Source organism: Vulpes lagopus, chromosome 1, assembly GCF_018345385.1.
Source record: "Vulpes lagopus strain Blue_001 chromosome 1, ASM1834538v1, whole genome shotgun sequence".
NCBI lineage: Eukaryota > Metazoa > Chordata > Mammalia > Carnivora > Canidae > Vulpes > Vulpes lagopus.
Genome location: NC_054824.1, coordinates 126516779 through 126541781, shown reverse-complemented (window position 1 = coordinate 126541781; position 25003 = coordinate 126516779). Strand labels below are relative to the sequence as shown.

At 34.3% G+C, this 25003-nt stretch overlaps 1 pseudogene; it reads left to right on the top strand.

The window, feature by feature from the left end:
* Window positions 1–8313: 8313 nt before the first annotated feature.
* LOC121487441 overlaps window positions 8314–25003 on the top strand; it is a 53124-nt pseudogene continuing 36434 nt past the window's right edge.

The window sequence follows — 25003 nt, the reverse complement described above, 5'->3', positions numbered from 1 at the left end:
CCCCTTAAAATTTCTTGCAGAGCTGGTTTGGAGGTCACATATTCTTTCAGTTCCTGCCTGTCTTGGAAGCTCTTTATCTCTCCTTCCATTTTGAATGAGAGCCTTGCTGGATAAAGTATTCTTGGTTGCATGTTCTTCTCATTTAGGACCCTGAATATATCCTGCCAGCTCTTTCTGGCCTGCCAGGTCTCTGTGGAGAGGTCTGCTGTTACCCTAATACTCCTCCCCATAAAAGTCAGGGTTTTCTTGTCTCTTGCTGCTTTAAGGATCTTCTCTTTATCTTTGGAATTTGCAAGCTTAACTATTAAATGTCGAGGTGTTGAATGGTTTTTATTGATTTTAGGGGGGGAATCTCTCTATTTCCTGGATCTGAATGCCTGTTTCTTTTCCCAGATTAGGAAAGTTTTCAACTATGATTTGTTCAAATACATATTCTGGCCCTATGGCCCTTTTGGTGCCCTCAGGAACCCCAATTAAACGTAGGTTTTTGTTCCGCAGCCTGTCGTTTATTTCCCTTAATCTATCTTCATGGTCTTTTAATTGTTCATCTCTTTTTTCCTCAGTTTCCCTCTTTGCCATCAACTTCTCTTCTATGTCACTCACTTGTTCTTCCACCTTATTAACCCTCGTCGTTGGGACTTCTAGCTTGGATTGCATCTCATTCAATGGATTTTTAATTTCTGCCTGATTGGATCTAGATTCTGTGGTCATGAAGTCTCTTGAGTCCTTTATGCTTTTTTCTAGAGCCGCCAGTAGCTGTATAATGGTGCTTCTGAATTGGCTTTCTGACATTGAATTGTAATCCAGATTTTGTAACTCTGTGGGAGAGAGGGCTGTTTCTGATTCTTTCTTTTGCGGTGAGGTTTTCCTTCTAGTCATTTTGCTCAGTGCAGAGTGGCCAAAAACAAGTTGTACTGGGAAAAGGAGAAAAAGAGAGAGAAGGAAAGAAGAGAAAAAGAAAAAAGAGAAAGAAGAAAAAAAGGGGGAAAAAGAGAAGAAAAAGAAAGAAAAAGAAAGAAAGGAGAAAAAAGAAATAAAAAGTGGGGTGGGGTGGGGGAAGCAATCAGAAATCAAGAAGAAAGAAAGACAAAAAAGCCCCCCCCCCAAAAAAAAAAAACCACGGGGGAGTATCTTCCGATTCTGTGTACTTTAAGTCCCTTGACTTCCCTTGGAACTGGTCCGTCTCGCTGGTCTTCTGGGGGAGGGGCCTGCTGTGCTGATTCTCAGGTGTTAGCACTTGGGGGAGCTGCTCTGCCCCTGCCTGGTGCAGGGCTCAGTGGGGGTTGTTCACCCCGTGAGGCCCCGGGAGGAAGCCACAGTGGCGGGGGCAGTTCTGCGACCCTGGAGTCAGCTCCCGCAGTAGCTCCGGGGCTCTCCGTGTGCAGGGCCTGGGGGCTCCCGGGCGGGGCCACTGATCTGCTCAGTTCCAGGCAGGAGCGTCCTTGCTGTCCTGGGCCCTCCCGGCCTGTGTCTGTCCCGGGGGGAGGCCGGATCCTGGGCTGTGTCCCGGCGCCCTGTGCTCCCGCCCCGCAGCCCCCTCCGCGGAGCCGCCGCCCGAGCCGCTCCGAGCTGTTCCCGGAGCCGCACCGCCCCCTCCGCGGAGCTTCTTCCTCCGCCCGAGCCGCCTCCGCCGAGCTGCTCCCGGAGCCGCGCAGCCCCCTCCGCGGAGCCGCCGCCCGAGCCCCTCCGAGCTGCTCCGGGTCCCGCCGTGAGCGCTGCAGCCCTTAGGGAGCTCGGCGCATCTCCCGGGGTGCAGGTGCCTGTTACTGTCCCAGGGAGCCCGAGGGCATCCCCGCCCCCCTGGGTCCTGCTCTAACTCCCTGCGAGCCCCTTTCTGCCCGGGAAGGTTGGTGCAGCTCCTGCTCCTCCGGGACGGGGCTCTCCTGTCCTGGGGACACTCGCCCCGGCCTCAGCCCGGCTCCTCGCGGGGCCCCTCCCCCTTGGAGGCCTTTTGTGTCTTTATTTCTTTTTCGCCGTCTTCCTACCTTGATGGAAGCGCGAACTCTTCTCACTGCAGCATTCCAGCTGGTCTCTCTTTAAATCTCAGGCCGAATTCGTAGATTTTCAGGATGATTTGAAGGTTTTCTAGGTAATTTGGTGGGGACAGGTGATTTGGGGAGCCTACTCTTCCGCCTTCTTGCCCCTCCCTCCTCTAAAAGGAATTTTGAAAGCAAAACATCACTTCACTCTTTGCTCTGATTTAATTCAATATATTTAGTTCATTTTGAAATGTCACATGTAACTGTATGTATATAGCTTATATATATCAAAAACCAAGACGGCATAATTATAAAGGCTTGAGACACTCTCTGTTAGATCATTATTGAAGATGTGTAATCTCTTTCTCTAAATAAATAAGTCTTTAAAAAATAAAAAAATAAAATTAAAAAAGTCAATTTGTTGGGAGGGTTGCTTTCCTCTCTGAAGAGCATAGGGAGAAATCTATAACATCTTTTCTAGTTACAAGAGGTCACCTGAGTTCCTTGGCTTTTGGTCCCCTTTCTGCAAACTTATCTCCCTCTTCCACTTTTAAGGATATTTGTGATTACACTAGGCCCACCCAGATACTTCAATATAAATCTCTTTTAATATCAGCAATTTTAATTCCAACTGCAATCTAAATTATCTTCTGTTATGTAAAAAACAAAGTCATACATTCCAGAAATTAAGATATCAGCATCTTTGGAGGTGGTGGGCATTATTTTACTGCCACATTTTATTTTTTATTTTTTTAATTTCAGTAGTCTGTACCCCCAACATGGGCTCAAACCTACAATCTTACTTTTTTAAAGTTTTTTAAAATTTATTTATTCATGAGAGATACAGAGAAAAAGAGAGAGAGAGAGAAAGAGAGAGGCAGAGACATAGGCAGAGGGAGAAGCAGACTCCATGTAGGGAGCCCGATGTGGGACTTGATCCCGGGACTCCAGGATCATGCCCTGGGCCAAAGGCAGGTGCTCAGCCGCTGAGTCACCCAGGGATCCCCTGCCATATTTTATATATTCTTTTTTTTTTCCCATTTTACCTGGAAATCAAACTAGAAGTTGATGTTTAGATTATTCCATATGTTAACTCTACTATGGTTTCAACTGAGCAGCTATTCTTTTCTAAATTAGAGTACATCTTAACTTGAAATGTTCTGCTTCCTATCCATTCCTCCCCAAAACTGTCTATGTTTCATTTGAGGACATAAAGAACACAATGCTGCCTTTACATAAATAATTAAAAGGGAAGCTTAAAGTATATTCAGAAAAGAGACAGGAAGGTCCAGATGGATTTACTGCAGTCTTCTGTGATGAAGTCAAGTAATCCGAAAAGAAACTTTTCTGATATTCTATAGTCTTATTTCAGGAATGTTATGGCTGCTATAAATAAAATATTTATATATTAACGAAGCTTCCAAAGAGAGATAGCATCATCCCTTTTTTAAAAGAATTTATAGGAAGTTCTTAAAGAGTAAGTTTCTTGTTTGTATCAGATATGAATATAAACATAATGTCTCCCAGAGCAGGAATAGAGTTGAAGGACTTAGATCACCAGAAATGCGTGTGTCCAAAACATAAGAAGTCCCCATTACCTCTTCTTGTTTAGATAAATTATGCCGATTTAAAGGTGTAGTATGAGATTTAATGATTAGTTTGAGGATGGGAAAGAATATGATAAATGTACTGAATTTTTAAAAATATAACAAAACTATCAAAAACACAGTCATTTATTATTGCTAGATGATGAGTTCACAAAAAAATCTTTCTAGGAATTCAATATCTTTTTTTTTAAAGATTTTATTCATTTATTCATGAGAGACACAAAGAGAGAGAGAGAGGCAGAGACACAGGCAGAGAAAGAAGCAGGCTCCATGCAGGAAGCCTGATGTGGGACCTGATCCTGGGTCCAGGATCAGGCCCTGGCAGGCACCAAACCGCTGAGCCACCTACGGATCCCCAGGAATTTAATATCTTGTTCATTCTTTTTAATTAGTGATTGCTTATCAAGATCACATAAGAAGCATTGGATCTAAGCACTTCATATTCTCCACTCCATTTTAACCCAGTAACCCTGTAACATCATGACGTTTTTCTGGTACATAGAAGATGAGAGTACTGAGTATAGACATCCTTTTAAATAAATGTTCCAAGGTGACTTTGATATAGAAAATAGTTAAGAATCATAGGTTTATTCATTCATATATAATATTTAATATAATATGGAAAGTATTGTCAGAGAGTCTTGAGAAGGGTTGAGGTGGGAAGGCTCATGTAAAGTACAAATCTTGCTAAGTCCATATATCATGGTGGTAATTCATTCACTTAACATATATTCCTTAAACAACACATTTATTGGCATATATACATGTTTTTACATGTATCAAAATATGTATGTTCACATATATTTATTTGTTTCGTGTGTGTGTGTAAGTAGTTCAGTGATTAACAAAACAAGTCTGCCCTCCTAAGTCTTTTCTGAGCAAGCATTAGGAATTTCTTATGTCAGTTGATGAAAAGTTCTTTGAAGGATTAAAACTATAGAGATATTTAGGATAGGACAGGATAGGATAGGATAGGATAGGATAGGATAGGATAGGATAGAATATTTTAATGCTGTGTGAAGGATAAAATATAAAGGAGTAAGTTCTGTAGACAGAAACCAGTTAAAGGATATTTGAATTATCTCAGCAAGAGATGTAGGTACTTCAGATTAGAATGTAGTGGTATCAATGGTAAGAAATGGCCTAATTCTGATTTTGTATGTTAAAGTCATAACTTATATAATTTATTCATGTATAGATGCAGTATTGGAAAGAAAGAGATATACAAAGTTGGCCTCAAGATATTCAACCTAAAAAACAAGAAGTATGGAGATATAATTACTAAGATGGAGAACAAGATGTGTGTGTATGTGTGTGTGTGTGTGTGTGTGTGTGTGTGTAGGAAAAGTTCATTTGCCTGAAACCGATGCATAGACACAGAGAACACTCTGGTGGTCCCCAGAGGAGAAAGAGATGGGGGGATGGGCAAAATAGAGGAACTATAATAAAAGGCGCAATTCTCAATTTGTGAAATAAATAACACATGGAGATACAGTATACAGCATAGGAAATATAAATAATAAAAATAACAACTTTGTATGGTGACAGATGGTAGCTAGATTTATCATGGTAATCACTTTTGCAATTTATGTAACTGTTGAATCATTATGTTTTACCCCTGAAATTAATGCAATTGGCCTTTCAAACACAGGTTTGAACTATGGGGGCCCACTTATATGTGTATTATTTTTCAAATGCAGTATGGTACTGTGAATGTATTTTCTCTTGTTTATGAATTTATTTTATTTATTTATATATTTGTGTGTGAGAGAGAGAGCAAGCAAGCATGGCTGGAGGGGCAGAGGGAGAGGAAGAGAGGGAATCTCAAGCAGACTCCATGCTGAGCACAGAGCCTGACATGGGGCTTAATCTCAGGACCCTGAAATCCTGATCTGAGCCAAAACCAAGGGTAGGACACTTAACCAACTGAGCTGCCTAGGCACTGCCTTATGATTTTCTTAATAACTTTTCTTTTCACTAGCTTGCTTTATTATAAGAATACAATATATAATATATATAACATAAAAGTGTGTATTAATAGACTTTGTTATGGGAAAAGCTTTTGGTCAATAGTAGGCTACTAGTTTTGGGTGAGTCAAAAGTTATAAGTGGATTTTAGACTGACAGATAGGCAGTTGGTCCCCAGCCCCTAAATTGTTCAAGAATCAACTGTATAATATTGCATGCCAACTATATACTTCAGTTAAAAAAAGGAAAAATTCAGTTTTGAGCATATGGACTGGAATGCTTTTTTATTTCCAGTCAGTTTGGGATATAAAAGTTTTAAATTCAGGGGAAAGAATGGGGCAGCAGACAGATATTTTGAAATTACTCGCATGTGGGACAGGTATTGTTTTCTTGCTTGTTTTTATGACCAATGTGAATTGGGTGAGATCAACTAAAGTAATGAGGGAAAATAGTTCAGAGAAATGAGCCCTTGGAAAATTCCCGTATTTTGAAACCAAGGAGAGGAAGAGAAGAAACAAAAGAGACAGTAGGATTTGCTGGCAAAAGAAGAGGAAAATGGAGGGAGTAGTGTCCTATGAAGCAAAGGGGGAAAAAGTATTTCAAGAAGTGTCAAGATCAGTTTTGTCAATTTCTGCCAATAAATCAAGTAAGATGAAGAATGAATGGAAGAGATAATAAGTGAAGGAAAGCCAGTTTTTAAAGATGAAAACTTTAACATAATAGAACTGATCTCATATGGAGTGGAAAATATCCATGTATAGGAGGAGATAGAAGGCTTTCTAGAGCAAGATTCTTGAGTAGAAAACAGGTCATAGAATCTAGCTGAACATTTGAAGGGACTGGATTTGAACAGAACTACAGAAATGTCATCCAGTGGAGGGGAAGCAGAGACAAAAATCACTTGATTTGAGAGGTTTCGTGAGAGAAATTTCTAATTGCTTTTATTTTTTAGTGTAACAACAAGTATTGCAATTGGTTGAGGACTGGAGAGAAGGAGAGTTGTTAGAGACTGGAGGAGATTGGATGAAGATGTGAAGTAGTAATCTAGATAGTAAATAGATGAAGAAAATGTGACAATAAGAAATATAAAAGAAAATTCAAAGCAGAAATAAATTCAGAGTTCAAATTAAGGAATATTTGTTATTCAGTTTTTCGTATCATTTCAAGTTTAACAGGTGTCTTATTAATAGAAGTATTTTGGTTTCTCCATTTACTTGTTCAAGAAGTAAACTAGAGACTACAAACTTAAGTGAATTCAGGATAATCATCAGAGGCAGAATGACAGAATAACAGCAAAATGGGACTTAAGAAAAATAAAGAAGAATAACAAAAAATATGGATTTAAGAATGTGGTAAGGAACAAAAAGAGAAACTATAGATAGAGAAACCTGAGATGATCAAAAGATTAAAAACTAAAGAACAGATAAAAAAAAGAAAAAAGTAAACTACGATCGATGCCTCATGCTATCTTAAAAGTTTAATATGAAGCACTGGAATACTAAACAAGTCAGGCAAGAACAGAGAAAATGAATCAGAGAAAATGAATGAATGGTGTAAATACCAGCATAGCCTGAGAAATAGTAATTTAGAAATATAGCCTATGAAGAAACTAGAAATAATTTCAAAGGAGAAATTTCTAGTATATATGAATATTGTGGGGTATAGTAGATAATACATATGTATATATTTTTTATGCTGTGTTGATGTTTCAATGGTGCTATTGAGGGGAAATTTCAATTGCAACAACTCCCCAAAGCCTATGCCCATATATTGTCTTCCTTCAACTTGATTCCTGCTTTAAAAAAAAATAAGCCATTTATATCCATTCATATTTCTGGTATTAAAACCAAATGGATTTCTTTAATCCAAATGAAGTAAATTTCAAATACTTAATATCAAATTTACTCTTTGAATCATATACTGCTTCTTCAGAAGTCCTTCCTGTGGGATTGATATTCAGTAAGGACATTTTGAAGGAAATGTGAGTCCCATGTATTCCCCAAGATTCTTCCAGGTACATATACTAGGTGAGATTACTGTAAAAGTGTACACCTAGTCTATAACCCTGTAGCCCCAGCAGAGTTGCTTTTATGAAGTACAAATCAATACTAGTTTCCTGACTTTTTTGAGGTATGATGTACAAAACACTAATGGCTGGAACATTTGTAGTTTTAAATGTTTTCTAATATCACTATCAAGGATATCTCATTACACTGCTGGACATTTGAAGAGTGCCTCTCTGGAGCTATAGTAGGAGGGATATTTCTAGGAGTCGGCCAAAAGGTCAATTACTAAGAAGGCACTCTAAAAATATCACACCCAGGGGAACACAGTTATAAAGCAAATAATGAGAAGAGTTCAAAAGTGGGGCATTTAGATCAACACAAGTGCCAAACCTGGAAGATCTATGGCAGAACTTAGCCTGACTGATAAATGGAGAGGGCAACATGGAACAAAGATGATGGATTGATGGGCTGGTGATAAACAAGTGAGGACTGTGGGTGAAAGTCATGATTCTGTCTTCTGTCCCTTGATCTCTAATCCAGTCTGACTTACCTATGCTCATCAGAGAGTTGAGACCTACATACTTTAAGGACTTTTTGGTAAGCATTTTGAAGATGACCTGCTCTTGTTCAGAATGTCACATTAAGTCGATTAAAAAAATACCCTTGGGGGCTCTAATGGGTTAAGCCTATATATACATATATATATAAAACACCCTATTATTACATATTTTCTTTTGTTACTACCTTAACAAGATGTATGAGGTCCCAGCTGTTCTCCAGACCATAGTTGTTGGGAATATAAAGCAGCAAAAGGTAAGCAGAGTCCAATTGCAGAGTCCGAAAATTAGAGTAGGTAAATCGCTTGTTCTAAAATATCAGAAACAACTTTATAGTTATTTGCCTTGAAATCTCAAGTAGATCACTTAATGCTGACTCAGAATAAGTAGTTTTGTCCTTTCTTTCTCTTATACAGTAAACTGCAAAATGTATCCTCCTGTTTTACTTTCATACACATGGTCAGTAGTTTCCCACTTAAGAAAGGATTAAAGTGATCATGCTTCAAGCACTCAAGAGTCAGAAATTATCACAATAGTCTATCTTGTTCGTGTATCTTCCACTAAAGTTAATATCTATTATAGTTGGAATGCCCTTTAATTATTTAGTATGGTTAGACAATATAGTTCACAGAATTTCAAAACCTAGAGCAACGGTAGGACTTTGATAATCCTTGGCATCGCATGCAGTAGTAGAATGCTGTCATGAAGTGTTTTACCATGAACTGTTCCAGATGGCAAGTAGAGTAGAATTATCTGATATACACAAAATTTGGAGCAAGCAAGCCTAACTATACCTCCTCTTGGTGGCAGCATTAGGATTCTTTCAGAGTAAGGTAAGGGGAACCATCAAAAGAGTTGGCTAAATGCAATAATATCTGCTGGTCCTACTTGAAATGAACATTTCCAGGCAGAGAAGTGAGGTTTACATCACGGATCGATATGACACATTTAACCAGATATTGCTCATCTAAGCAGGAACATGTCTGATTCAAGGAAATCCCCGTCTGTGGATTATAGGACTGAAATTTATCTCATTGGCATTTTTGCCTCACATACGCATGTGTGCCCTAACATACACAAGTAATCTGGCCTTCACACTATGCCAGCCAGATTCAGGAGCATTAGGCAGCTTTGAGGTGACACCATTTCTTTGTCCTGAGAATTTGACTGACTTGGCTTAAAATGTCGTATCTTAGATAAATAGATGCTGTGGAAAGGAAATTTCTGCTTGGAGGCACTCATGAACAATTCCTCAGAGCTATGCTTTGGGGAATCTCCAAGAGATGATTTTCTTGTTCACCAAATGTCTATCCTGCTACTTTTTCTTAGTTCATTGCTTGTGTCCCTTGCACTACCTTATCCTCTGTATATTGTCACTACCTTTAAAACTTTTGAACTTATTCTCTACCCCAAATTATTTTTCTTACCCTGCCAAAAAGTGTTTTTTACCAGAAAATGCTAAAATACTCTAAAGATAGGGAAAGCAATATAAAGTAAATTTCACATCTATTATCTTTGACCCTACAAATAAGTGTTTTACCTATCAGAGACAGAAGAAAATTATTTTCACAAACACTTGGAAACCAACTTGAAATGTAGATTCATTGTATGATTCTCCTCCTTTGTGAGCACCCCTATCCTTTCTACTAAAAAATAATTTCTTGTTTTAATATCTATTACAGTTTCTCTCTTAATAATCATCCTTTTGTAAAATAATTTTATTCTTTTCTACTGTTTCTTGCAAATAGAATCTTTATATCTTGACATATACTCCAAAATAATTGCTTCAAGACTATGGTTCCCTCTGAATTAATTAACAAATTAATTAATATTATTATTTTTATTTGAATATACTTGACACACAGTGTTACATTAGTTTCAGGTGTGAAAGAGTGATTCAACATTCTATACATTATACTATGCTCGCAAACAAGTATGTCTACCTTCTGTCACCATACAATGCTGTTACAATATCATTGACCATATTATTTATGCTGTACCTTTTTATTCCCATAACATTCATTCCATAACTGAAAGCCTATAATTCTCACTACCCTTCACTGAATTTAAATTTGTAAACTGATTTGCAAAAGAAAGACATCTTAAAAATCTCTTCTGCAAAATTCTTCAGGCCTGATATGTTTCAAAATTCAGATTTTTCACATTCTGGAAAACTAATATGGAATCTATGCTATTTACATAAATGTGAAATGTCTGGAAGTGTATAAAGAAATTTGGTCATTATACTATGTATTTTTGCATGATTATCCATATTCAGTCACATTACTTGCATTCTTACTAGTTCTAATAGTATTTCAATTGATTATTGATTTAGGGAAACATTTCCTTTTTTGAAATTTTGTGTCATATCTCTACTCCAATATTTATTGCCATTATATGAATATTCTTTACTTTAACTTCAATCAAAATATATATAAATATACATGTATTATATATGTATATATTACATATATGAATTATGTATGTAAATGTAGATGTGTGTATACAGCTTCAAACTAATGAAGCTAATCACTGCAAAGAAGGCATTTGCAAAAGGTTTTTGTATATTAAGAATTGTTGATTAAACTGGATTAACATTTTGACTTATTTTGAAATTCTCAAATAGTTAATTCCTTTGACCTCATGGAGTGATGAAGTACATTGTTTTATTTTACTGCACTAAATCATCTTATGTTCTAAAAACATTTTATCATGGTATCCTTTCTTTTATATATTCAATATATTTGATTTATGAATCTTTTTGCACTCGTAAGTAGATATATATGGCCATTCATTTGTCATAATTTTGTTTCTGGTTCATAAGAACTTCATATGATCAAGTATAAAGATATCTTTCTTTTTTATCTTTGGGCATTTTATACCAAAATAGATTTTTCCTATGTGTAAAATAACTCAACAGTGCTATCATGTGATGTGAAAATTTTGGGAGGATAATTCTTTAATTCATTTACTGACATCTTCCCTGATTTTTGTGTATCCAAGTTCTTGTCCTTTCTTGAATATATTTGTGACATGTATATGTTCCCAAGATGTATCAGTTGTAAAATTTTTAGTATATATTCATAAAGTCATGTGTAGAACATAACTATAACGTTTAATTTTGTTTCTGTGGTCATTTTAAAATTATATACTTTTAATATACTTTGAATACAAATAATATATTGAAAGAGAAATCATTTTATAAGATATTTATGCCCAAGGAATTATATATTTATATAAATGTGTAAAATATGATTATATATTATCTAGCTGCATAATTCGATATTTGAATACAACCATATTACATATGCCCATATTTAAATAAAACCATGAAGCAAAATAAGTTTGAAATATACTCGGACCTCCCTTAACATATCGGCTTTGTCTGCAAAGCAAAAATTATGTATTCAGTAATGATATAAAAATTTCGTATAGACTACTGATCTGACAGATATATTCAGGCAAAGTAAGAGTTTCCAGAACTTTATTTCATCTATGAATTTATCATCTTAAAAAAATAATTTATCATCTTTTAGTAATATATGAACTATGTATTGAATAACGAATAACCAAGGCTTAATACATTTGCTATAACTGATCTCCCCAAAGATAATTACTTTAATCAAAAGGGCAGCATTAAATAAATAAATAAATAAATAAATAAATAAATAAATAAATGCAGTATTTTGTTAAATTCATTTATCACAACAAATCTATAAAATTAAATGGTACTACTTGGAATAAGCTTAAGAATATTTACAAGTCAATCTCTAAACAAGAAGCCAACATAATGGCTGCATGATAAGCACTACTAGGAATTACTTCCGAACCATGTCTCTAGTACAAAGAATCTATTTATTCATAACAGAATCATTTTTAAAATTACACCGTACTAAATTTTGCCAGAGTGAGTGAATTACTAACAATCACAGAGTTAATTTTACCTGAATTTCAGTTACTCATTGGAAAATAAAAGTTAGTTTTTAATCTTAGCATCTTTATGTGATTTTATGATATTGTTCATATTTCTAAATAACTACCAACCTGAAGTTTTATGTAGTGCCATCTGGACCTAATATTGTATGATAAATATAACAAAAAAGAAGACAGAGGAGATATTAATTCTGAGAAAAGACTAGTGAAGTTCAAGACTTGGCCTATACTCTGTCACTATACAGTTTCTTCTGTTTCTTGTCTACGGAATTTTCAGTAGTTGAAAGTCCTGTCTTCTTCAACAGAAGGTTGATATAAGGATAAATTAAATTTTAGAAAAAAAAATAAATAAATAAATAAATTTTAGAATATGTCCACTGAAACCTACTAGAATGCACTAGACATAGGCATTTAAAAACATTTTACACAACTTTATTGTTATCAGTTGCATACTTTTATAAAATTTATAAGAAACATCATTGTGATTTCACCCTGATATAGTGTTAACAATGGTCTAGGTGGAAAGTACTATACTGGGAAACAAGAATCTCATTAAATAAGGTATGATTAGTTGTTGGTCCTTGCTCAAGATAGCTAAAGTATTTCTCAGTTTCTTCATTAGTAAATGATTATATATAATAGAGAATCATTAAGAATCTTTTCTCCTAAATCATAAATGTGGAATATCTTTGAACTATAAACTATTTGCTATCTTCATAAATGAAATTAATTAATTTTCATAGATCTTGCTACTTAAAATGGAAGTTTACGGGAATCCCTAGGTGGCTCAGTGGTTTAGCACCTGCCTTTGGCGCAAAGCATGATCCTGGAGTCCTGGGATCCAGTCTCACATCAGGCTCCCTGCATGGAGCCTGCTTCGCCCTCTACCCATGCCTCTGCCTCCCTCTCTCTGTGTCTTTCATGAATAAATAGATAAAATTCTTTAAAAAATGAAAGTTATGAATGCAAATAAGTAAAGGAAAATGTCCATGATCATAAACCAATGGAGAACTAGTAGATTATTTGCAAAAATGAAATGAGACAGTCGGTTATATTTCCATAAATTGTAAAACTAAAGCCTCCCTCTCAACTTAACATCAACATAATATTCAAATGGATACAAAACCTTAAGTTACTTAAAATTAGCCACAAAATTATTAGAAAGTGCAAAATAACATTTAAAAGAGGAAGATAGGGATCCCTGGGTGGCGCAGCGGTTTGGCGCCTGCCTTTGGCCCAGGGCGCGATTCTGGAGACCCGGGATCGAGTCCCACATCGGGCTCCCGGTGCATGGAGCATGCTTCTCCCTCTGCCTGTGTTTCTGCCTCTCTCTCTCTCTCTGTGGCTATCATAAATAAATAAAAATTTTTAAAAAAAGAGGAAGATATTTTTTAGGGTTTATTTTATGCTGGATAAGAGCTGAATGAAAAAAATTCAGAATTGTGGGGAGTGCTGAATATTATATTGGTAGCCTGACATGACTTTCACATGGGCAATAGGTAGGTTTCATAGTGCTTTACCCTATAAAAAATGGCAAATACACAAGTCAGGGCTTCTTCTACTTTTTCTGTAGAGAGCTTATTATTGAACATTAACTATATACTGCTGTGTATACATACTGTTTACAATAACATATACTAACTAATCTGTTGGGTGCTACAAATAAGGAAACTTAAATACAAAAACTGGAAGTGAGTTGATATGTGATTTGAAAACTATTTTCTGAAAATTAAACCCAAAATGAAGGGATCCCTGGGTGGCGCAGCGGTTTGGCGCCTGCCTTTGGCCCAGGGCACGATCCTGGAGACCCAGGATCGAATCCCACATCAGGCTCCCGGTGCATGGAGCCTGCTTCTCCCTCCGCCTGTGTCTCTGCCTCTCTCTCTCTCTCTGTGACTATCATAAATTAAAAAAAAAAACCCAAAATGAAAACACTAATAGAGTATTGGTATATTACATTACATAAAATAAATGACAGATACAAAAATTTATTTTTCTATGATAAAGAAATAATACAGTTCATAAGATTAGCACTGCAATAAAAATCCAGGTACAGGAAATAAGCAAGCCAAAGGAAAGAAACAAAGATCAAATTGTAGGAAACAAAACATTTACAGAATGTATAAGACCCTGTTTTTTTTTTCCTCAAATTGGCAAAAAAATATAAAATCCAAATACCCTATATGGCCATAAGTGTATACAGAAAACACACATAGACACATACTTGGTGAAGAATAGTATATATAGTAAGCAAACACGTAAAATAAGAAGGGAGCTAATATATATTCATCTGCTTTTATCCACATGAGACTTTGGAAAGATATAGAAGAAGCTGGTAGTAATGATAACTTCCTTGCAGGGGATATTATGGGAATCAGTGAAGATAGGAAGCAGCAGTGAGAGACAGACTATTTTCTACAATTTTATAATTTTACTCTTAAACATTGTGAATGCATTTCCTAGTCAAATATTAATTAAATAAATTTTATAATGTTATAAGTATATTTTATAGGATGTATGATATATATTGTATTATTGCAGATATACAAATATCGATTGAAGATTTTAAAAATATCTTTAATATTTATATTTGCTTGCTTTTAGTTTCATATTTACTTTGCTCTATTTTCCAAGTATTCTAAAGGATCAACTTTGATAGTTAGGGCATAATATATATTGTGGATGTAAGGTAGTTATAGACTTAAGGGTTTTAAACTCCTTCAACAGAGGAGTTAGAAGAATATGGCATTTTCAGTATTTTATGAAACCTAACAAGGGAAAAGCTACATAATATGTGGAAAATTTTTTCTCAATTAAGAAAATTGAATTCACAAGATTCCTTGGTTTGAAAATATTGGGGACAGCTACTTTGATATTGAAATTAACCGTGGTTCCACAGGTGGTTTTTGCATATGCAAAGAATTATCCAGGGGTTCTTATTATCATGTGAATTCCTGTACTCTTACCTCTACAGATGCTCCTTCAATTGCGTTGGACTTAAGATTGGGCATGGTCAGGTACCAGGTGACATTTTAACACTGAGTTGAAATCTCACATGTTCTGTACGTAAGCACTGTCTGGATCTAAGCACTGTCAGTAGTTAGCCTGAAGGTATTTGTGTTCATCTTCATATAGTAAGTGGTTCACATTTCTCAGTTTACAAATTGTGATATTTTCCTTTTTTAAGTGGGTAGCAGGTGCTCTGTGACTAGTGAAAACATTTAGTTAAATGAAAAAAAAATATGTTTAACAATGTCCTCAAAAGTGAAGTATTTTCTACAGCCTGCAAGATTTTGAATTTCAGAATGAAACAAATGATATGTGTACACAATAAATACTTATGAAAAATAACTATGACCTTTCTGTGATTGCTCCTTAAGTATATAGATCTTAGAAGAAAATAATAGATTCCAGTGTAAAATATCCACATTAAAACCCTGAGCAATTAATACATGTGCACAAGTGGAGTTTAAATTAAATCTTTCATGAAACAGTTGAAAAGCAATCACTGCAGAACTTCCTTCAGACTATGTTCTAAAAAAAAACCCACCTAAAAAATAAAAAAAAATAAAAATAAAAAATAAAAAATAAACCACCAAAAAAACAAAAAAACAACAACAAAAAACAAACAACAAAAAAAAACACAGCCTACATAAGTGTTCTACTCTGGATAAAAACATTGTGATGCCTGGAGGGATATTTTTCTTTCATAACTTTATTTCATAAGACAGTAAACAGAAAAGGGTAAAAAAGTAAGGGTCTCTGGTAAAGCCAGAGAAAGAAGCTAAAAAATCTGTGACACTTTGGAAAATACTCTGGAGTAAAGCTTTGTGGCTGGGGAACCAATTATAAACTAGAACAAAGGAATCATTCCACCCAGTAGCTACTAACAAAACTATCACCCAGAAACAGAGATCCAGGAAATAGATTATCCATAGGAAATAGCACAAAGTTTCATAACTGTATAGAATATTTCTGAGAGACAGAGAAAAGAAAATGAAAACAAAAAGCAGAGAGATTGACCATTCAATTTAATCCAGCAAACAATAAATTAAAATTGCTGTTAATATGATGTAATATAGCAAAGGAAACTATTAGGAACATAGGAAGACAATATTAATAGCACCAATTTTTTAGAGGATAAAAAAGGAACACCATTTTTTGGTGGTTTTGTTGCAGATGCTCTTTATGAGAACAAGAGTATCGCAATGGTCAAGTCAACAGATTTGTTTTTTTCTGTAACTCCCACCCTACCTCCCTGAAAACACCACTATACTACTTTGAAATTTTGAAATAAGTACCAGACATTGTGTCATCTCACCTGTGTGCATGTGTGTCTGTGTATAAAAAATATATTACTATTTATGTGTATATGCTTAAAACTCAGATTATTTTATTTCATTTTGCTTTAATTTTTTAGACTTTGCTTTTAAAATTGTGTAGTTTTGTTTTATATTATGTAAAAATATTTTTATGTTTCCAATTAAATCTGCAAAATAATCTATATTCAGAGAATATAACCTTTTCTGTCTCCCCAGGAATATTCTGCTAAAATGCAGTTCCTATTTCCTGGACTGGATCATGACAGGCATGTGATATTTTTATTTCTGCGATGTCTGAGGCAGACCTAAATTCTATATTTCAAATTCTATATTTCAAATATATTTTTCTCCAAATACTAAATTTATAATAAATCGCAGAAAATTTCTTTCAAGTGCTTATTATATGCCATTAAATCTGCAACATTATTACCAATCTCAATCTTTATAATAGCTTAGTGATATAATAATTATGTTTTTCATGAACAAGAAATCCAAGATTAAGGATGATGGTTTTCTAAGATACTAGCAGATAGATATCAGAGTTGGAATTTGAAGTTAGTGCTATCTGAAAAGGAAGCCAAGGAAGAGTTGCCTACTCTGTGCCTGGTTGCACTGAGGAACAGGTGCAGCACACAGGAAAGGTATCTTGATAAGCAAAATCGTTAATTAGGGAAGAGAGAACATAAGAGAATTTCTGATACCAAATTATTACAAGAGACTTAAGTCATATTCAAGGTAAAGTCAATGAGACGAGTTGTTTATTTGTATGTAGCAGCAGCCAAAAAAGTGGAGAATTTTAAAAAAGAAAACAAATCACGAGACAATGTGTAAGAAATGGTACAACAGAGAAGCAAATGTATAAGATCTCAAAAAAAAGTGTCCGTGCTATTTTTTCATTGCCACATTTAGAGGGAAGTCTGTTTTAAGATGGGACATTTGGCACAGGTTGAAATAGTCTCATTTTACTTCAAAAGCATTAGTAACAGAAAAAATTAGTAATATTTATCATATTTTGTCTTCTCTTGATATTTCTGTCATTTAGGTGTTTTGCCACCATAATCCCGTTTATCTATTAGTTTTCAGTGAATCACTCAAAATTCTTTGTCTTCTTTTATTCACCTGCAATTCCATTTCTTAAGTATGCTGTCTACACACATAATTGTGTTTTTAACAGTAATTATTCTCCTTTCTGCTGCTTAATGATATTTTATTTTTATTCCATCTTTGAGGAATTACCAGATCCTCCTTGGTCTGTCTTACATTTTTTCTTTGAATTTCCACTTAGTAGAGTTATTAGCTTCTTTGTTTTCATAGTGTCAATAACTATGTGTGTGCAAAATGGTTCTTTCCTATCTTAAAAACATATTGAGTATGGAGGCATTGGTCCCATACTGATTAATTTCTAATAATGATTGTTTTTTTAGGTTCACTACATGTGCCAATTATTAATACAAAGTATAGGATGGGGAGTGTTTAGTGAGTGATTGAGGGTAGTAAAAGCTTAAAATTTGATATAGTATCCTAGGTGACTTCTTCTCACTCTGTGCTCTCAGCAGTCTGGATTTCTCAGTCCTGCGTGGTCAGAAGGTTTTGATAATTTTGTATAGAATCATGTGGACTATAAATTGTTCATGTTATAGTAGTGTTCATATGCTGGATCAGTAACCACTTACATAATTATTTTCCTACAGCTCAACCAGCTCCCCACAAATTGTTCTTTTAGAAAATGATGATGCATCTGTAGAGTCTCATTCACCCCATCTTCTCAAACTCTCCACCATTGTTAAGAAATGCAGGTGTAATGTGTTGATTTCTTGTTTTCTTTTTCCTTTTCTTTTTCTTTTATTAACTAATGTGGTTACACATGCGTTAATGCTTTTTTATGAGATAACTATATTTCCTCTTTCCTGAAATGATCATTAGTTTTCTTTACCCCTTATATTATCAATATCTATATGATTGTAAATTGCTTTGCATATCTGGTACATCAATCTGTTTGTCATAAACATTTTGGATCATCTCCAATTTATAATTTGCTTTTTAATTTTTGTGGTTTTATTTTTATTATATATAAGTGTGAGAAGTTTTCATGATCAAACCTGGCAATGTATTAGTTTTCTGTTCTCATTATGCTTAGGAAAGAGATTTTTCACCCTTAAATGCAAAAATTATTTACTACATTTAATTTTACTTCTTTAAAATTTGGTTCTATACATATAGGATTGATCTGGAAGTTATTTAAGATCTGTGGCAAAATGTGTCTACCATCCATACATCCCCCAAATTTATTTCAAGTATCACTGCATTGGAGAGTTCTTTTGCAAAAATCATCGCCTGGAATTGAGTTTGTTTCCAAGTATTGTTATGAAGTTTTCTTTCTGTTTTTCATTTTCTTTTTATTTTTGGTATGCTCACCAAAAAGAGAGAGACATCCAGTTTTTACTGTATTATATGTATCCAGATATCTAATAAGTCTTTCAATTATAGATTATGCCTACATAAAATGAAATTGGGAAAATTTCCTCTTGAATTTTCCTTTGAGAGGTTTTAGTCTTTGGTTTATCTTATTAGGACAGAAAGTTCTATTTCCTTTTTTTCAGACCACATCTCCACATAAGGCAGTTTATATTCAAGATGACTAAGTGCTAGGACAGAACATTCACCATTCCCAGAATGTTTGGTTTATTTTGTTTTATTTTCTATTACTGTGAAACAAGCTTTTATAAAACTCTGTGGTTTAACAAAATGAATTATTATTTTCTGAAATTCTGTGTTCAGCAACCTGGATAATCTGCTAATCTCAATGGGATCAATCATTTGGCTAAATTCCTCTTCTAAAACTGGAGGGTTTGATCTTGCCAAATACACATGGTTTGCAGTTAGTACAAACCATTGGCTGGGCACCTTGGTTCTCGGTAGATTCATATTTAATAACCCAGTAGCTTCTCGTCTTTTGATAGACCAGACCGGACTTTCACAACATGATATTCTCAGAAGGTGAGAGTGGAAACTATATGGCCTTTCAAGGCTTAGGCTTTAGACATCACGTGCTAGTTCTGTTATGTCCTATTGATCTAAGTGATTTATAAGTAAAGTTCAGAGTGAACTGCCAAATTTGTATGTTGAATCCTAATTCCAAACGTTAATGGCACTAGTATATGGGCCTTTGTTGCTTAAGTCATGAGAGTGGAACTCTTATGAATGGTGTTATTGCCCTGTAAAGGAGGCTTCAGAGACATCCCTAGCTCCTTCCACCATGGAAGGACACAGGGAGAAATACTGGCTATGAACCACGAAGAGGTCCCTCATTCAACCATGCTGGCACCATGTGACCTTGGACATCAGCCTTCAGAACTGTGAGAAATAAATTTCTGTTGTTTATAGGCTAACAAGTCTGTAATATTTTGTTATAGTAGTCTGAATGGACTAGATGGGAGTGTAAACTTCACCCTTTGATGGAAACAATGGCAATGTCACTGTGCAAAGAGGCATGGACCTAGGGAGCCATGATATTAAAGGTCATAATTGTATCATAAAGCAAAATAGAAAATTTCTTAACAAGCTTAGTCATCATAACACAAAATTATGACTTTTATATTATATCATATCAATTTTTCTGGATTTAATAATCCTCTTATTCTGACAAAAGAGGCTGAGTTTATGGCTTTAATTTTCAGAAATACTTCAAAGATGAAATCAACCCATATTATCAATGAGAAAGAAACTAAAGGTGAACAGTAAATCACTCTATGTCACTCCTGTTCAGTCCTCTGACAAAATGAGATTAATACTGCAACCATTTACTAAATGATTACTTAGTGCCAGGTTCTCAGGTAAGCACTTAAAATAATTATCTCTTTTAAAATTCACAGTATCCCTAAGAAGTCTATATTATTGCCCTCCCTTTGCAGTTAAGAAACACCAGACCTGGAAATTGGTGTAGCATCTACTGGTGATGATTTCACAGTTAGTAAGTGGAGGAACTCTGCGTCAGGCTCAGGTGTCTCTGATTACAAAGGCTGTGCTGTTAAAGATTTTGCTATAGTCACCAAATCTCCTAATCGGTTTATTAAAATTTCAAATTCTCAGTAAGATTTTATTCATATATATATATGAATAAATATATATATGTGAACCATATATAGTGGTGAGTTAGTCTCTATTTCACTTGAAAAGAGTTACCTTTGTACTCTTACAGGATAGACACATTGCTCAAGGGAATAAAAGAATGCTTCGGAGATTCTTCCAAATATAAGAAATCCATATATAATTAAGGTAGGTTTTGGAGGAGTCAGAAAGATATATTTAATTGATAATGTTGAATCATTTTTATGAGCACAGTTTTTGTTTAAAAAATTTGTATTCAGGGGATCCCTGGGTGGCTCAGTGGTTTGGCGCCTGCCTTTGGCCCAGGGCGCGATCCTGGAGACCCGGGATTGAATCCCACATCGGGCTCCCTGTGCATGGAGCCTGCTTCTCCCTCTGCCTGTGTCTCTGCCTCTCTCTCTCTCTCTGTGAGTATCATAAATAAATAAAAATTAAAAAAAATAAAATATTAAAAAAAATTTGTGTTCATATATGAGATATATCAACATTAATTCTAAGTGGATTTACGTTTTAAATAAGAAGAAAATATACGGTAATAACTTTCAAGCTTCAAGATGGAGAAGACCTTTTAAAGAACAAATTCAAGTGAAATTGTTTCTACCTAAAATGAAAAAAATATTTGAGTATATTTTACTCAAGTGGTTGTGTTAGGAAATGTGTTTGCTCACTTGCAATCAAAAGAATACAAAATAAAATTAGATCCCAACTTTATGTTTTTATTTTTTTTAAGATTTTATTTATTTATTCATAAGAGACATGGAGGGAGAAAGAGAGAGAGGCAAAGACACAGGAAGAGGGAGAAGCAAGCCCCATGCAGGAGCCGGATGTTGGACTCGACCCCAGGACTCCAGGATCTTACACTATGCCAAAGCCATGCTGAGTCACCCAGGGATCCCAGGTCCCAACTTTAGATGTGAATTTTGGAAAAATACAGAAGTACTAGAATTTCCAGGGCTAGCAAAAGATGGAGAAACATCAATATCAGAAAAAAATTGATGAGAAATTAAGATGGTATACCATTCTTGAATACAATTTGATAATATATACTAATATCCTCAAATTTATCTGCCTTGAGACAAGAGAGTTTTCCTAAGGACATTATAGATATTTAAAAATTGATGTATGAGAGTTATCATGGTATTATTATTTTTTAAAGATATTATGTATTCATTTGTGAGAGACACAGAGAGAGAGAGGCAGAGACACAGGCAGAGGGAGAAGCAGGCTCCATGCAGGGAGCCTGATGTGGGACTCAATTCCAGGTCCCCAGAATCATGCCGGGGCTGAAGGCAGCTCCAAACAGCTGAGCCACCCGGGCTGCACATGGTATTATTTATAAGGCAAAAGAAATGCATAACTTAGATGTTTCAAAAGTAAGTTTAGATAAATAATAAATAAATGATTAGACTTCCAGATAGGATACTACTGTACATCCACCAAAATTCACATTGAAGAATATTTAGAGTTTTAGAAAGCTGTTGGTCATATTTGTAGCAATAATAACATATTGTAGGGTATAAATTTTTGTGAGTAATTGTATATTTATTTTGTAAGCAAACACATGCTAATATTGAAAGAAAATATGTATGTTATTGAAAAATAATCTATTTTAAGAGTGTTTTTTATTTTTTTAACTATAGTTTAATGTTTTCTCCTATTCTGTATTTATCAAGTATTATATGCATGTATGGGGTATATTGAAAGTATTTAGCAACCAACATGGCATGGGGACACTAATCAGATTAATAATCACCAATAAGAGTGGGTACTGCTATAAACCAACACCAGTATTGCCAATGCTATGACTAAACAGTTCTGTGTGCACATTATACATTACAAAAAAGGAAAAGCAAACAATTTTATCAAGTGAAATAGTGCAAAGAAGGATACATAAGGGATTGGTACTCATGAAGGGGGAGTGTTTAGTTAATAAGAAAAATGACAAAATGTAAAAAATAGAATATTAAATGTAAAATGTAAAAGCAGAATATTAAAAAAAAATCAAAAGAGGACATTTTGGAAACCTAGTATCAAAATCTAAAATGAGCTTTGAAAAAGAAAGAGAAAAAAACACAGAAAATAGTGGAAATGAATTATAAAAGATAATAAATGATAATTTTCTTGAAAACCAAGAAAACAAATTCAACATGCATCAGAGAGAAAACAGAAGCTAAATAAACAAACAAAATAAAGGAAAAAGAATCACTCTTTTTATTAATCATGGCACTCTTTTTATGAATAACAAAGATAGAGAAAAAAAAAGTAGGTCAATGCCTTTGTATTTTAAAGAAAACTTATTTTGAACAGGAATTCTATACCTGATTAAATTATGAGAAAATCAGAATATTTCATCCTTGCTGTAAATGAGAATCCCCAGACTCTTTCTGAGAAAATAATATGAGGATCTATTTTAATAAATAAGTATAAAAAATAAGAAGAAGTGTAAGAGGAAGTGGTGGGAGGTAAACAAAAAACTCAATGAAAAGAAATATCAATGAGGTTATTAGTTGGTTCTAATTTGAACAATCATTTAGCTTAAAAAAATCCATCTTCAAGAAGAATGGATGGATTTCTTGAACTATCTTAAAATAGTTTAAAAGTTGGGTTGTATTAGGATTATCATAAAGAAGACATACATACAATCTTTCAAAGACCGAAAGAAAAAAGAAAATGAGGAAAGGGAGGGAGAGAGGAAGAAGGGAGGGAGGGAAAGATACTCTATCAGAAATTTCAGGAAAAAGCAAACTTCTATAATAAAGCCATGATAAAAATAGGAAGTCAACTAAAATTGGCATAAATATAAGCAGTTTTTGGAATGTAAGGCTAAGAGGTTCAAATGAACCCTGAAATGAAATATAAATCTTAATATTGTGTCTGTAAAGAAAGAAGTATCCTAGGAAACCAGGTGCCTTTGTTCTGAAGAGTAGTTTTCATATTCATAATGATATAGATGATGTTCATCGGTTTTCAACTTTTAGAATCAAAGGACAAGTAAAGCATGGACAATTTAAAATAGCGGAATGCAAATGAATTCAGCCTTGGAAACATAAAGGTAAGAGTACAGCTGAAAGGACTGGGATGTGGAAGAGCAGATGATAAAGAAAGGCTTTTGCTGTTAAAATGTTCACTTTATGTTGTGAGAATCAAACGCAATGGAAAATGTTGATTCAAGCATATTATCTAAAAGTACTGCAAAAACAACAGAAGAGTTAAAATCAGTTGTTCAAGAGATGATTTTCAGCAGGGATGAATAGGAGTAGAGGTTGAGGACTGCAAATTAAATCTTTACCTTTCTCAACTGCCATAATATAATGTCATAATATAATAAGATTTGTTTTGTAATTAAAGGTGAAATTTTAATTATTAAAATGTATATGTCTTAAAAATGTGACTGAGATAGAAGTGAGAATGAATAGTTGCTGCTTTTTATTATGACTTCGTAAACTTTGTTACCTGTATACCTTTCATTCATAAAAATTTCAAAATAAAAATGTGAATGGAAGCATAAAAGTACTTGTTGGGTTGCTTTTGATAATTGTTTTGAGGATTTTAAATACTGGTACAAACACTAGTGGTTGGTTTTTTTCTTAAAGTTAACTTTTTCATCTTTAATACCATTTATCCTTGCCCTCCACTCTTTTGTTACTTTTTAGTATAATAAATCACTTCAAATGCCCTCATTCTGATCTGTTTTAAAAATGGGACAAGAGACAAAACACAGGAGAACTCGTAGGGTAAAACAATTTTAAATAATACAGTTGTACTAGCATACTTTTGTCTTTCATCTGAATTTCTGTAATATAAAGGAAAAATGAATATTCAGAGAGTTCGGGACAAAATATTCAGTCTATGAAAGAGCAGTAGAGTTACCCATTAATGTATAACAATATTGTATAAAACATTATGTATATATAATATATTTCTCCCTGAGGGTAAATGCTCATACAAAATAAAAATAAAGAATAGTCAGACATTTCTTTCTAAGAATTTAATTGTGAAATGATTTGAAAATACTTGCCAATAATATTTCTTATTGTGGAAATTTATTCCTAGGTCCAAATGTATCTCACTCTATTCAGTAGATTTAATAGACGCTTTTTTTTAAGCATACACAATTTCTGCAATTAAATTACAACTATGAATTGTCAGTATGGAGCAGAATTTCCTAAGGGCATCAGTAAATGCACAATTGAATCTCAATGTGATGGCAAAAACAACCAAATATAAAAATAATCAGCCAAATAAAGGAACAATTAAATTCCATGGCTGTAAAAAACGCAGGTGCAAAATATAATGCCACAACTAAATTGTATGAAAAAATTGGCTCTTCATATTAAATTAAATTGATAGTTCTTGGTTTTGGTATAGAGATAAAGATCATTATATTCTAGGAGAGAAACAAATTTGAGTTATAAATTTTTCCCCAATAGGGGCCACTCTAGAGTCTGTTCACCATAATCACATTTGAAGAAATCTGCACTGTCTCAAAATAATTATGGCAATTGAAATACCCTCACATAAAGA